General features: G+C 31.7%; 1 pseudogene; it reads left to right on the top strand.

Annotated features, from left to right (window-relative positions):
• Positions 1-318: 318 nt before the first annotated feature.
• Positions 319-12,906, top strand: LOC107841986 (annotated as a pseudogene).
• Positions 12,907-13,893: the final 987 nt, after the last annotated feature.

Genomic DNA, 13,893 nt, shown 5'->3' with positions numbered 1-13,893 from the left:
TTATATACGACCCCTTAAAGTAATCCATATAATTTATTTTGACACCTGATCAATAGATTTTTTTTCTATTAGGCACTCCAATTTTAACAAATACTAGTATCTATTAAAGTGGATATCACTTTCTATACCATGTTGCATGATGTGTTTAATAGGTACATATCTATTAATATTGGAGCGTCTAATAGAGAAAAAAAATTGTTGAAATGTCAAAATAAAATATGCGAAGCACTTTAGGGGATCGATTATAACTTTAACCTATAATCAATGTGCGAATAACATCTATAAATACAAAGAGCACACTATATTTACAATCACCTCATGACATTTTTAAGTGATATTGTCATCACCATGTACTGCATAGGCATTTTATGTGGATTATTATTACTTGTATGGACTTTGATCCATGTCTATAATAAGAAGAAACTTTCACCAGGACCAGTGCCTTTACCTTTAATTGGAAACCTTCATAACATATTTGGTGCTCCACCCCATAAGTCCATAGAAAGGCTTGCTAAAAAGTATGGTCCAATAATGAGCCTCAAATTGGGTTAATTACCCACCATAGTGATATCTTCCATCAACCATCGCTAAAGAAGCCGTAAAAACCCATGATTCCGTCTTCTCCAGTAAAACACCCAAAGATGCGGTCCAACTCCAAGTCCATAAGGATCACAAATTCTCCATTGTGTGGTGTATATGCATTTTAAGCCTATAAATATAAGGCTTGTGAGCCCATAATTGGAGGTGGACTAGGTTAAGGGTTTTAAACCTATAAATATAAGGCTAGGTCCCCTCTCCTGACTTTAACATAAGACGTATTCCCATAAGCTGTCAGCCGTCATAAGCAAAGGAAAGTAAGACTCAATCTAGTTCATCTTCAATTATGTATTCCAATGATGGACAAAGTTACGCACCTTATTCCTCACATATTTCGTTACTTTATAGGAGTTCTTGGTTTATGTGAACATGTGGTGTGTTTCTATGTTAATTTAACACTTTGTATTAGAGATCACATAGTTCTTGAACCCTATTACTCAGTTCATGAGAAAAATAATTGAAAATAATGATCATGACGCACTTCGTCTTAAACTTAAATCTGAAATGATTTCCCTTGTCAAAAGTGTCTAAATATGTTTTAAAGTACATTGTTAGTATTTACAAATTAAAATTGTTTCAGATGAGAAGATGATGAGTAATATTATGAGTAGATCTAACTTACATGAGTTCGTCTGGGTGAAGGTATTAAAACATTTATGTACATTCTTAATCGTGTCCCTAAAACTCCTTTTGAGTTGTGGCCAATAGAAAATCCAGTTTAAATTATTTTTGAGTTTGGGGATGTCCTGCGGAAGTAAAATATATAAAACTAATTTAGAACCTCACTTGTTTTTTTTTCATTGGTTATCGAGCTCATTCTAAAGGATATGAGTTCTATCATCCTACAAGGCGAACTAAAATAGTTGAATCTTAAAATGCAAAATTTCTTGTACGTGGGATTATCCAAAACTCCGTGGGCATAAATTTATCGATTAAACAAGCATTTAAGGCATTTGATTTCGTACATGATATGGTTTTTGAAATTATTAAAGAGCATGCATTGTAAGCCCTATATTATAATGAAATTTTATATAAACTATGAGGTTGTTTTTCCTAAATTTGAATTATTTTCATGTGTACATGTGTTATTAGTTTGAAAAGTTATACGAGAGCATGATTTGCATGATTACCTCTCTTGTTATGAAACTTATTGTCCTAACAATGTTATGGATTGTTATTGTTTTATAAAATGAGAGGGTCTCTTCCTTGATTTACAAATACTCATATTTCCTAATAAAGAATTTGCATGTGATTGATAAACAAGATGACCACCGTATAATAAACTATTGAAAAGGGAGCAGTTTGCATAAGTTTTCATGTGTTTTGAAACAAGAACTTGATGTTTAAATATTTTGGGTAGTGATCAACATGCTTTTGAATAAAAAAAGGGTCAGGACAACAAAAGGCATAGTAAAGATCGACTGATTATCTTGGGACCAATAACATGGTTAAGGGGGGGGGGGACATTGTGATTGAACATATACCTATTGATTTGATGCTTGTTGATCCACTAACCAAGGGCTAAGACCCATAGTTTTTATTGCAACATGTTCAGAATATGGTGTTGTTAAGTCATTTAATTTGCTGGATTAGTGGGACTATTTAATATTATTATTCATTTATAATTAGATTACTCGTCTTATTGTTTTGGACTTATGGTGATATTATCTCTTGAATTGACATTTGTATTATGGTAGATTTTGCTATCATTTATGTTGATGATATTTTACTTGCTAGTAATAATTTGGGACTGTTGCATGAAACTAAACATTCATTGAACCAAATATTTGATATGAAAGATCTAGAAAAGGCATCATTTGTTCTGGGCATTGAGATTCGATGAGATAGATCTCGCAAGTTATTGGGGCTTTCACAAAAGTCCTATATTGACCGTATTTTGAAAAAAATTTCAAATAAAAATTGTAAGCCCGGTGATGTCCCTGTGGTGAAAGGTGATAAGTTAAGCCTGGACTTGTGTCCCAAAAATGATCTTGAGAAAGATTCTATTGTCTTATTGAAGTATTTTTTTCGTTGCATTTCTTGTCTACAGATTGTTAATCTTTTTTTTTATATAGGCTGAAGTAAAGTCGTGTAAACTAAAGTCATCTTAAGAATGTGTTCTGATGACTATGTTATTAAAGATTCATTCATTTAGTTAGTTCCATATGCTTAGATTAAATAATATAAAAGGTTATTTATTTTATAAAATTAAAAAACAATACAAAATTAAGCTATTGTTTATAAAAGATGTCGAATTGTTATTTATTGATTGATTCTATTTGAATTTGTTTTCATTTGAATTGTATCTAAATCTGATTTATAATATTTTTAATTGAGTGGATACTTGCTATGTCACATGAGCAAATCAAGTAATCGCATGTTGAATTCCTGAGATTGAATTTGTTTTGTAAATTAAGGTAAATAGTGTATACCAAAGTGACCTATTTGCTTTGTTTTATGAGACTTGTTTAATCCATTTCGAGGGATATCACTAAGTTAGAATATACAATGATCTGCCCAAAGAAGATTTATTGTGTGTTTTAAATTAGTATTGTGATGAGCCTCATTATGTAAAAATATTTTGATTTTAGTAAATTTATCTGCCCAAAAGGGATAGGTTTCTAATATTGAAAATATTTTCTTGCCCTACCTAATGGGGGGCTACTTGGTGATGCTGCAGGACTCATCGTTGTGATAAGATTATTATTCTTATGCCTTGCTAGTTTGATAAATTCATTCATGATATGTTGTAAAAAGTTACCATTTATTTGAACAATAACAATGCTGAAGTTGTGGTTCTATCGAGCTCTAACTTTAAGCGAAGGAAAGATGATCTTGAATTTGCTTTGGACATGGCTGACATAGATCAAACCTTGCATAAGGATGAGCCTCTAGCTCTTACTAATTCTAGTACAACTGTTGAAAAAAAATTTTATGCTAAGTGGGATAGATTTAATAGGCTATACATCCTTGCCTTTAGAAGGTCGTAATTTGTTGAGCACCTTAAAAGTGGTTTGCCTGAAACTACCAATGCCAAAAATTTTCTTGCTCAAGTGAAAGAAAGGTATCTTGTATCCAATAAGGCTGAGACTGGAGATCTAATAAATGAACTTGCAGGGATAAGGTATGATTTTACTGGGGATGTTAGAGATTTTACATACTTAATTTGGTCCACATTCATTCCAAACTGAAAACTCTTAAAATAACTCTCCCTGAAACTTACATTGTTCACTCTGCTCTTAACTCTTTTCCTGCTGAGTTTATCCAAATGAAAACTGCCTATAATACTCAGGATGAATCTTGGTCAATTAATGATCTCATATTCAAATATGTTGTTGAAGAGGAAAAACAATTAAAAGGGAGAAGGGTGAGGTTTTCATGTTATCTTCTCATGATTCCAAAGCAAGCTCTTGCAAGGGACCTAAGAAGATTGAAAGATCTAATAATCATACTTTTAAGAAGAAGTCAAAAAAAGGTAATCACCTAGATCTTGTTTGTTTTGAGTCACACTTTGTACATGTCCCTATTTATTCTTGATGGTTTGATAGTGGAGCTACTGCACATGTTGCCATTTCCTTGTAGGGGTTCAAAAACAAAAGGAACCCAAGAAAAATGGAGTCAAAGAATTAGAGTCGCCACAGATGTCCAAGTTGAAGTAGAGTTCATAGGAACTGTAGTTTTAGACTTAGAAACTGGTTATAAGTTTGTTCTTGAAGACACTCTTTATGTACTGTCTTTTAGACGAAATTTGAACTCCCGAGTTGTTGGTCATGGAATCCTATCTGATGGCTTATTTAAAATTTCCTTGATTTCTGATTTAGAATACAACTCTTTTAATTCTGAAATTATTAGTTCTAACCGACCAATTTTAAATGAAAAATTAGGCATGCTGTGGTATAGGTGTTTAGCTCATATCTCTAAGAATAGAGTTGATAAATTGGTTAAATCTAATATTTTACCTTTTCTTAATTTTAGGAACATAGGAACAGGTATTGACTGCATTAGAGAAAAGTTGACTAAAACAAGAAAAAAAATGCCACTCGTAGTTCTGATTTGTTGAAAATCATTCACACAGACATAAGTGGTCTGTATTCTACTATAATATGTAGTTCAAGTTATTTTCATTGATGACTTTCTTCGATATGGTTATGTTTTTCTTTTTAAAGAAAAAAATGGATTCTCTTGAAATGTTCAAAGTGTTTAAAACTGAAGTAGAGAAACAACTGGGAAAGGTCATTAAAAAAAATGAGGTTTGATCGAAGGGGTGAGTACTATGATAGATACGTAGAGAATAGGCAACAAATGGGACAACAAATGGGACCCTTTGATCTTGAGCTACATCAGATGGTTGTAAAGACAACTTTTTGAATGGTGATCTTAATGAAGAGGTTTACATGCAACGACCCCAAAATTTTTTTTTTTTGGTAAAAGCAGTGACCATCTCATGTGTAAGTTGAAGAAATATATCTATGGCTTGAAGCAAACTTCTCGCTTCTCGATAGTGGTACTAAAAGTATGAGGAAATTATCATTTTTATGGGGTTTGTGGAGAACAAAATTGATCATTCTATCTGTCTTAAGATCAGTGGGAGTAAGTTCATCTGATTCTTTATGTTGATTATTATTGTGCACACTTTAATATTATTTTATTATATTAAGGCTTTTGCCTTACGTGTTGGCTATGTCTCACATTGATAAGATCATATTATTGTTTTATTAGATCTTTCTTTTGGAGACATATATGGTATATTATTGTACCTTGTGAATTTTTTGGTTGTTGCACCATGTACTATGTTGCACATGTTGAACCTTGAAAATCAAGATTTTCTGGAGTAGCATATGTTGTTTTAGTGCTCATACATGTTGTAACAGAAAATCGCGGTGACAATTTTTCTATGGTACGCATGTTGATTTTAAGCGTACATGCTGATATGAAAAATCATTTGAAAGACTAACAATGATTTCTTGTTATTTCTTGCTACACTACCACATCATTTGGTTTATGTCTACAAAACTTCAATGTTTGTAATTGTGACTGGTCTTATGTCGTTGGTTAATGCAAGTACTGCTGCAGTTCAACAGTAATGTTTTGCTTGATTGAACTATGTTGGAGATGGCGTTCCACCACTAAATGCTTATGGTCACTGTCTATCAGCCCGAGAGTCGTTTTCATAAAAATAAGTTTTTCAAAAATTTTCTTTAAAAGTTAACGTTGTCTAATTGGGAGAATGTTAGACTTATTTATTTTATGTGGACTTAACATTAACTTTTTATTATGTTAAAAGTAAAACGGGCTGATGTTATTAGTTGGTGGACAAGACACAGGTCGTGTATTCATACGAATTTCATATGGGCCTGTATTCATTTCATGTTATTGGTGTGGGCTGGCAATAGTGTAGGCCTGTAGTAGACCTGTGAGCCCATAATGGGGGTGCACTAGGTTATGGGTTTTAAGCCTATAAATATAAGGCTAGGTCCCCTCTCCTGCTTTAACATAAGACGTATTCTCATAAGCTGTCAGTCGTCATAAGCAAAGGAGATGAAGACTCAGCCTAGTTCGTCTTCGATTACGTGTTCCAATGATGGACAAAGGTACGCACCTTATTTCTCGCATATTTCGTTACTTTATAGGTGTTCTTGATTTATGTGATCCTGTGGTGTGTTTCTATGTTAATTTAACAGGTCTTGCATGTTATTGCATGGACAAGGAAATATGATAAGTGTGAAAATGATTATTGTGTGTAGTAGTGAAAGAGAGAGTTGAGACAAAGAAATTATTCTAACTCTACAATTATATTCACTATACAAATGAGAGTTATTATATTAGTGAAACAAAGAGTTGAGACAAAAAAAATATTCTAAGTATTTAACTATATTCACTATACAAAGAAAGTAAATATATATTGAAGGAAGGTGTTCTTATGGTGGAGCTTTGGACTCTTCAATTAATCCGGAGTTGTTTGAGTTGCACATCGTTGATGGACTGTTGTATCCTGGAGGGGACAAGTCAAGAGATATACTGCTGGATCGGTGTAGATTATGCCGCAGTGGGCTTGAATCTCCTTAAAGAGAGCGAGATATCCGTGCCTTAGCCAAGAAGAAGATTATCTAACTTTTCTTCATTTTGTTCATTTTATTTCAACTGTAACAATTGTTGTAATTTGTGGTATATTACACCAACACCGGCCAACAGCACTCGCCGAAAAAATCTTCGGACGATATCAAATTCATGTATATTCTCCACTAACAAGCTTGAAGCGAACCAGAATCTTCGGTCCACGAAGATCTTAGAGCTTATTGCGAATTGTCATCAGTGTAGCCAAACTGGTGAGGCCGTAGACTTTGGTTTAGCTGCTTCTGATATCGCGATAAATGTTTTGTCAAATACACTTCTCTCTATGGATTTTGTGGACCTTTGAGTGAATTCAGAGAAGAAATTTAAGGATGTGATTCGGAGGATTACATATCAGGTTGGGAAGGTTAACATGGTGTATTACTTCCCTGTGCTGAAATGGATAGATCCTCAAGCGATATACCGAAGCACTTTTTAGTAGTTGTGATAAAATGTTTCGAATTTTTAGGGGTTTTATTGAGGAAAGATTGGAGCCAAGGAAGAATAAGTTGCAGCAGAAAGCCAAAGACGTTTTGGATATTTTGTTAAATATGAGCGAAGAAAAAGATGCCCATGACAATAATATTGAAATGGATATAAATCAGATCGAACACCTTTGTCTGGTAATTCAATTCATGGATGCATGCTCTATTCCACCTTAACTTTCCTTTTCTCCTTATTCAATTTTTAGTTCCTTGTTTGACTTGTTTAAACTATGGGAAATAGGTGAATAAATTATTTTTTGAATCGAAAAATTCACTTTATATTTTTTATTTTTTTCAAAAGGTCATTCAAGTTGAAAATTAATATAATCAATATATTACTTCCTCTGTTCATCTTTATTTGTCCAAAATACTAAAAATAGATATACTACAATACTTCTCCATATTGGAAAACCAATGGACAATTTGCCCATTCCAACCCATTTTATCCATAGCTATTATTAATTATAGTCGTTACCTAATACATTTCTCAAAGCAATAAATTAATTAGATTTAGATAGTGATATAATAAACTTACCCTTATTTTTATTGTTTCTTAACTTGTTTGTCAAGTCAATAATGGACAACATCTAACTATTAAACCACAAGCAAAAACAGTAAATCCAACTTACTTGAACAAAACCCTCTTATCAGACATACCCAACCTGTAAAATCTTTTTCAGTTGTTTGGTTCGTGGACTAATTATCTCGAGACTATAGTCATGAGATTAGAATGTTTGGACTAATTTATTCTATATCCAGGAGGTGGGATAAATAATTTCAACTTGGATAAGACACAATTAAGTTTGAGATAAATTTATATTATATTTAATTCAAATATAATATAAATTTTATCTAAAACTTAATCCTGATATATCCCTATCATCTCATGTACAAATGAATATCCACTAATAAGATAGTTGACCCATTTTAAATTCAGATATTTTTTTCGTATTCATTTTCTTTAGATCACTTAACTACTTCCTATGTTTCATTTTATTTGTATTGTTAAAGTAAATATGTGTATACTTTTTTGAAATCTTGTGACTTTAAATCTATCACATAGGATGTTGGAATTAAAAAAAAAGAAGAAGAACAGCAAGACAAATCAGAATGCAAAGTGAGAAACTTACATTGAATTGCAGAAAGTAATCAACTACTCCTTTATTGTCAACAAACAAGCTCTAGTAATTTGTTCACACTTTCAAAAGTTAATCTTTTTTAAATTCATGTCAAATCTAACTATTTAAACTACATACTTCACAAGTTTTTGAATACTAGTCAAGTATACGTGCTTTGCACGTATACCTAAAATAAAACAACACAATAATTAAAATATCAAAATAATTTAATTAAATCTAATATTTTTAAAGAAAATTCATAAAGTTGGCTGAATATTCATATACCACCTACATTAAGCAGAACAGAACACCAGAAACACATCAAACCCATCGATATCTCAAGAAATAAGGGAAAATGCTCTGTTTTCACCCTGAATTATACACGAAATTGTTGAGACACACCCGAACTTTAGGAGTGTCCCATTACCCCCCTGAACTAATTAAAATCGTATTTTTTGCAACCTTAGTGGCTACGTGGCACATCAGTGAATCAACACACTAAAGGTCCACGTAGACACTAAGGTTGTCAAAAATACGATTTTAATTAGTCCAGGGGTAATAGGACCCTCCTAAAGTTGGTGTGTCTCAACAATTTCATGTATAGTTTAAGATGGAAATAGAGCATTTTCTCAAGAAATAATACAAAATAAAATACTCTTATAATTTAGTATGTCACAAATAAAGAAATTTTTAAACACGAAAAATTAAGGAAAAAAGATATGATCAATATCATATTATTCTTATGTACGAAATAATACCATGAATTTTTCAATAGTACAATATATCTCTCAATAATCACAAGATAACAAAGAATTTCAAACTATACCCCAACAAAAATTGTTGCATAAATTTCTTTAGCTTTCATTGAGAGCATTATTTAGGCAAAAAGATTAGAAATTGTGGCAGTTGTCGACCCACCTCTATCAATAAGATCTATTTGAGGCTACATTTAAAAAAAAAAAAAAATTATGCATGTAAATTAAATACTATATCTTTACATGTATTCTAACATAATCGGTCATTGTGAAGCTTCTCGAAAGGCATATTATGAGAGATAAAATATATGAAAAAATAAATATGTTAGTATTCAATACAATGGCGTACACATAATATTTAGTAAGTAGTGCTGATATTTATAGAAGAAAGGATAAAAATTTATTCATCACCTTTTTAAGTTAGATATATCCTTGATCCATTGGTTTAACATAGTTTTTAGTTAGAAAAATTCTTAGGTTCAATACTACTCAACTACAATTTTAAAGCAAGTTTTACAAATAATACATAAATATTACACAAAATATATTAATTGAGGTTTGAACCCCGAACCTTAGAGAGATCTACACCAACGCATCAAAAGCAATGCTCTATCAAGTATGGTGTCACAATAATTAGTTGAATTAATTACAAAGACATTGGCCGTTGAAGATTCAAATCAAGGTCCTCCCTTGGGTTCTTAGAGAAAACAACACCTCCGTAGAATACAGATAGAGAATAAGAACCAAGAGCTAAATAAAGTAACAAGTCAATTTAGGATTTTATATTAGAAACATGTGTTGCATATATTAATATTAGAATAGTATGATTGAACCTAATCTTCACACAAAAATGGTTTAAAACAGAACCGAACATTCATCGAATACAACATAAAAAATAGGAGATAGAAAGAGAATAGAAACTACAACAAAATAATATGATAATCGATATATCATAATAATGAGATAAAATTAAATCTAACATTTACATTGCGGGATCTGATTTAAGTTCCATTACGTTAGAATGGGCAATGCTAGAGCTGATGAAGAACCCGCACGCAATGGAAAGCCTAGGGGTGGCAAAATTAGTCCAAACCCAAATGACCCGTCCAACCCACCCAAGGTTTGATGAGTTTGAGCAAGAGTGATTTTAATAATGGGCTAATTTGGGCTAGCCTAAGTTAACCCATTACAAATCATCAATCCAAATAGACCCATGATGATGTCCAAACTTGACCCATCAAATTGCTTAAAACTTTTACAAAATCTTGTTTTATTAATGGGAAACTTACAAAATAGTCTAGGTTTCAACAAAATGAAAGTATTTCTAGGCGAATTTTCAAAATTACAATTTATAACATTTCTTTCTTCTTCTTTTTTTTCATTTTTTTGTTCTGTTTTATCTCTGGCCTACACTTCTCTTTTGTTTCCATTTTTTTTTACTTTTCTTTTGTTTTTTGTTTTTTTCCTTTTTAATTTCTTTTTCTGTTTTTTTCTCTTTCTCATTTTTTTTGTTGTATTTCATATATATTTTTTTGTAGTTCTGAAAAATATGGTTACATCAAGTACAAGTCATGGAAGATGAAAGACACATCATAATCGGTCATTGAATTTAATCTCTTTTGGAGTAAGTGGTAAAGTTGCTGCCATGTGACCAGGAGGTCATGGGTTCAAGCTTTGGAAACAGCCTCTGGTAGAAATGCAAGGTAAGGCTGCGTACGATACAGCCTTGTGGTGGGGCCCTTCCCCGGACACCGCGCATAGCGGTAGCTTTAGTGCACCGAGCTGGCCTTTTTTTTGTATTTTTTCTCATTTTTTTTCTTTTTCGTATTTTTCCCTTTTTTTGATTTTTTCTTCTTATTTTCGTTTTTCTCCTTCTTCTTTTCTTTTCTTTTCTCTAACTTGTATTTATTTTATTTTTTTATTTTTTTGAATTTTTTATTTGTCTTTTTTTTATTTTATATTATTTATATTTTTTAAAAATATGACTATGTGGAGCACAAGTTATGATTGATAACGAAAATACTATAATGACTTATTGTATTTATATTCACACTATCATTTATATTTTTGTATTTATTGATATAATTGTATTTGTAATTTATAATTCACGCTTGTATTTGTATATATATTTTATAGTTGACATTTGTATTTGTATTTTATAATTCTACTTGTATTTGTATTGGTATTTTATAGTTCACATCAGCATTTGTATTTATGTATTCGTTGATGCAATTGTACTACTATTTTATAGTTCACGCTTGTGTTTATATTTGTATTTTATAGTTCACACTTGTATTTGTATTTGTATTTTATAGATCTCACCATTATTTATATTTTATACGATTTATCTTCATTGATACAAACTGCATTTTATTAATACAAATTGAATAATACAAATATAAATGGTAAATTACAAAGTGAGAGAAGGAAGATACAAATATATTTAGATATTTCACGAAGACTTGGACCCCTACACAGCGCGAATCGAAATTAATCAAATTCCAATGTGGATACCGACACTAGATGAGAAACCACAAAAATAAGACTTGGACTAGTATTAATATTATCTCCATGTAACGTATACGTCATGGGATAAAGTCGTGAAATCAGTCATTAACGCTTACGTCATGTAACATTTTCGTTGTCATAAACCTTTAAGGCGCAACCCAAATGGTGGACAAAAATGATTTTTTTTAATAATTGAATAGTCAAATTCAACTACTTACAGTCAGTAAGACAAGGCTAGAAATTTATTTACTGTGTATGTATCATATATAAACTTTGATTTTTAATATGAATGTAAAACTGTAAAATTGTTTTTAACAAAAAAAATAAATAATTGTTCAATAAACTGCCAACTTTACAGACTGGACCATTAAAAAGAACATATCTTACACTGTTTTCTCTTTTTTTTTTTGGGGGGGGGGGGGGGGGTCCCATTTCCTTTCTAAGATTTAACTATATTTAAAAAAGAAATACTGAAATTTGTGATTTTCTTTTTGCAATTGCAATTATCTTTTAAAAAAATTGATGTTACTTTTATTTCAGAAGATCTTGATAGTTTGTTCTCCTATCTTCATTGCTCAAAAGTACAATATAAATTCATTATATATGAACTGTTTTATTTGCAAAATAATAGTGATAAAATATGAAAAAAAGGAAAAAAATAAACAAAAAATGAAAAAAATAGACGAAAAATAAAAAAAAGGAAAAAGTAAAAAGACGAAAAAAATGAAAAACTTTGTTGGCATTTTTAATTTGATTAAACTTGCATTTGGATGGATTGGGCATTAGCCCAATTATTTGTTCAGCCCATCTTGACCCGTCCAACTTCAGCCGAACCCACCCATTCGCCACCCCTAGAAAAGACTAAAGCGGAACTCGCACAAGTTGTTCGCCAGAAAAAAGTGATAAAAGAGGCCGAACTTGTTCGTCTTCCTTATTTGCACTGCATTTTGAAAGAGGCCTTGCGGATACACCCACCTGTTGCCTTTTTGTCTCGCAAGGTCGAGCAAGATTTTGAACTTTGTGGCTACTTCATCCCAAAGGGTTCAGAAGTGATAGTGAACATATTGTCGATTGGTTGGGACCCTGCCTTTTGAGAGGATCCTTTGGTATTTAGACCTGAAAGGTTTTGGGGTTCAACTAATATGGATATTCGTGGTCAAGACGTGTCCTGCGATATTTTTAGCTGTGAGGACCATTACCACTATGTTAGATTCATTGCTGAATTAATTTGATTGGGTTATTGAAGGCAACGATGATTTGGATGCGGAAGAGAAAAGTGGCCTTATAGTAGGCAAATTACATCCTTTACGACTTGTCCCGGTTTCAGTATAGGCCTCTATATATGGATGAGAACTTGTGTAATAAAGTAGAGTTGGGATTTATTGAAGGAAATTGAATTCAGGTCATTCATGTGGATCAACTTGAGTTCATGTCTAGAAAATTATGTATATCTATATATTAATAAATAAAAGGGAAGAGACGCAACAATGGAGATTCTTTCTGAATAATTATATCCCTTTAAAATTATAATAGATTCTCTTAACAAAAACCTATAATACTTTTCTTCTTGGAAACAAACACATGCTTTTTTTTTGTTAGACAAAAAGAAAGAAAACTACTTCTCTCAAAAGCTCTCTTTGAAAATTCCTGAGGAGAAGAGCATCTTATAGGAAATATTTGGAACAAACTTCTGTCACGGGTTTTGTTAAGTCATTAGTTTTGATGATTGACAAATTGTATGTTGGGACCTATTTTATGAAGATTTTATTATGACAAAGATGCTACTACTTAGGGAACAGGTTGGGATTACCTATCACTATCATAGTTAATAGTCACAGCTAGCGCAAAGTACAAAAGTTGGTGAAAAAGTTGTTGCCATCTTTTTGTCTCAACTAATGGGATCGGTCATAGGTTTTTCTTGTATCATACTATATATTGCTCATCTTTCTCAACAAGAAAACCAATGCTTTCATATTCTTATAATGAAATATCTCTCTGAAGATGTGAATCAAAGATTCTACTTTGCAACAAAAAATTGATTGTTCATCGAGTTATATTTTATTTCCTTGTTGCAGTAGAGTCTTTGTGTGGTGCTCTTAAATGTTTGCCTACATTTTCTTATGATTGGTAGTAGGTTTTGTGGTATAAACCTCAATTCATTATAATCATCTAGAGTTAGGTGATTGTTCAAGCTAGAGTTAGCTTGGTGTATCTAGTTAGAGTTAGTTGGAGCTTGTGGCAGTAGAGTTATTGATTGGGTCTTCTTGTAATAGAGTTATTGCTAGGAGAAAAAGGATTAGGAGTTTAATCCTTGGAGTC

The sequence above is a fragment of the Capsicum annuum genome, chromosome 9, assembly GCF_002878395.1.
Source record: "Capsicum annuum cultivar UCD-10X-F1 chromosome 9, UCD10Xv1.1, whole genome shotgun sequence".
Classification (NCBI taxonomy): Eukaryota; Viridiplantae; Streptophyta; class Magnoliopsida; order Solanales; family Solanaceae; genus Capsicum; species Capsicum annuum.
This window is presented reverse-complemented; position numbering and strand designations above follow the sequence as displayed.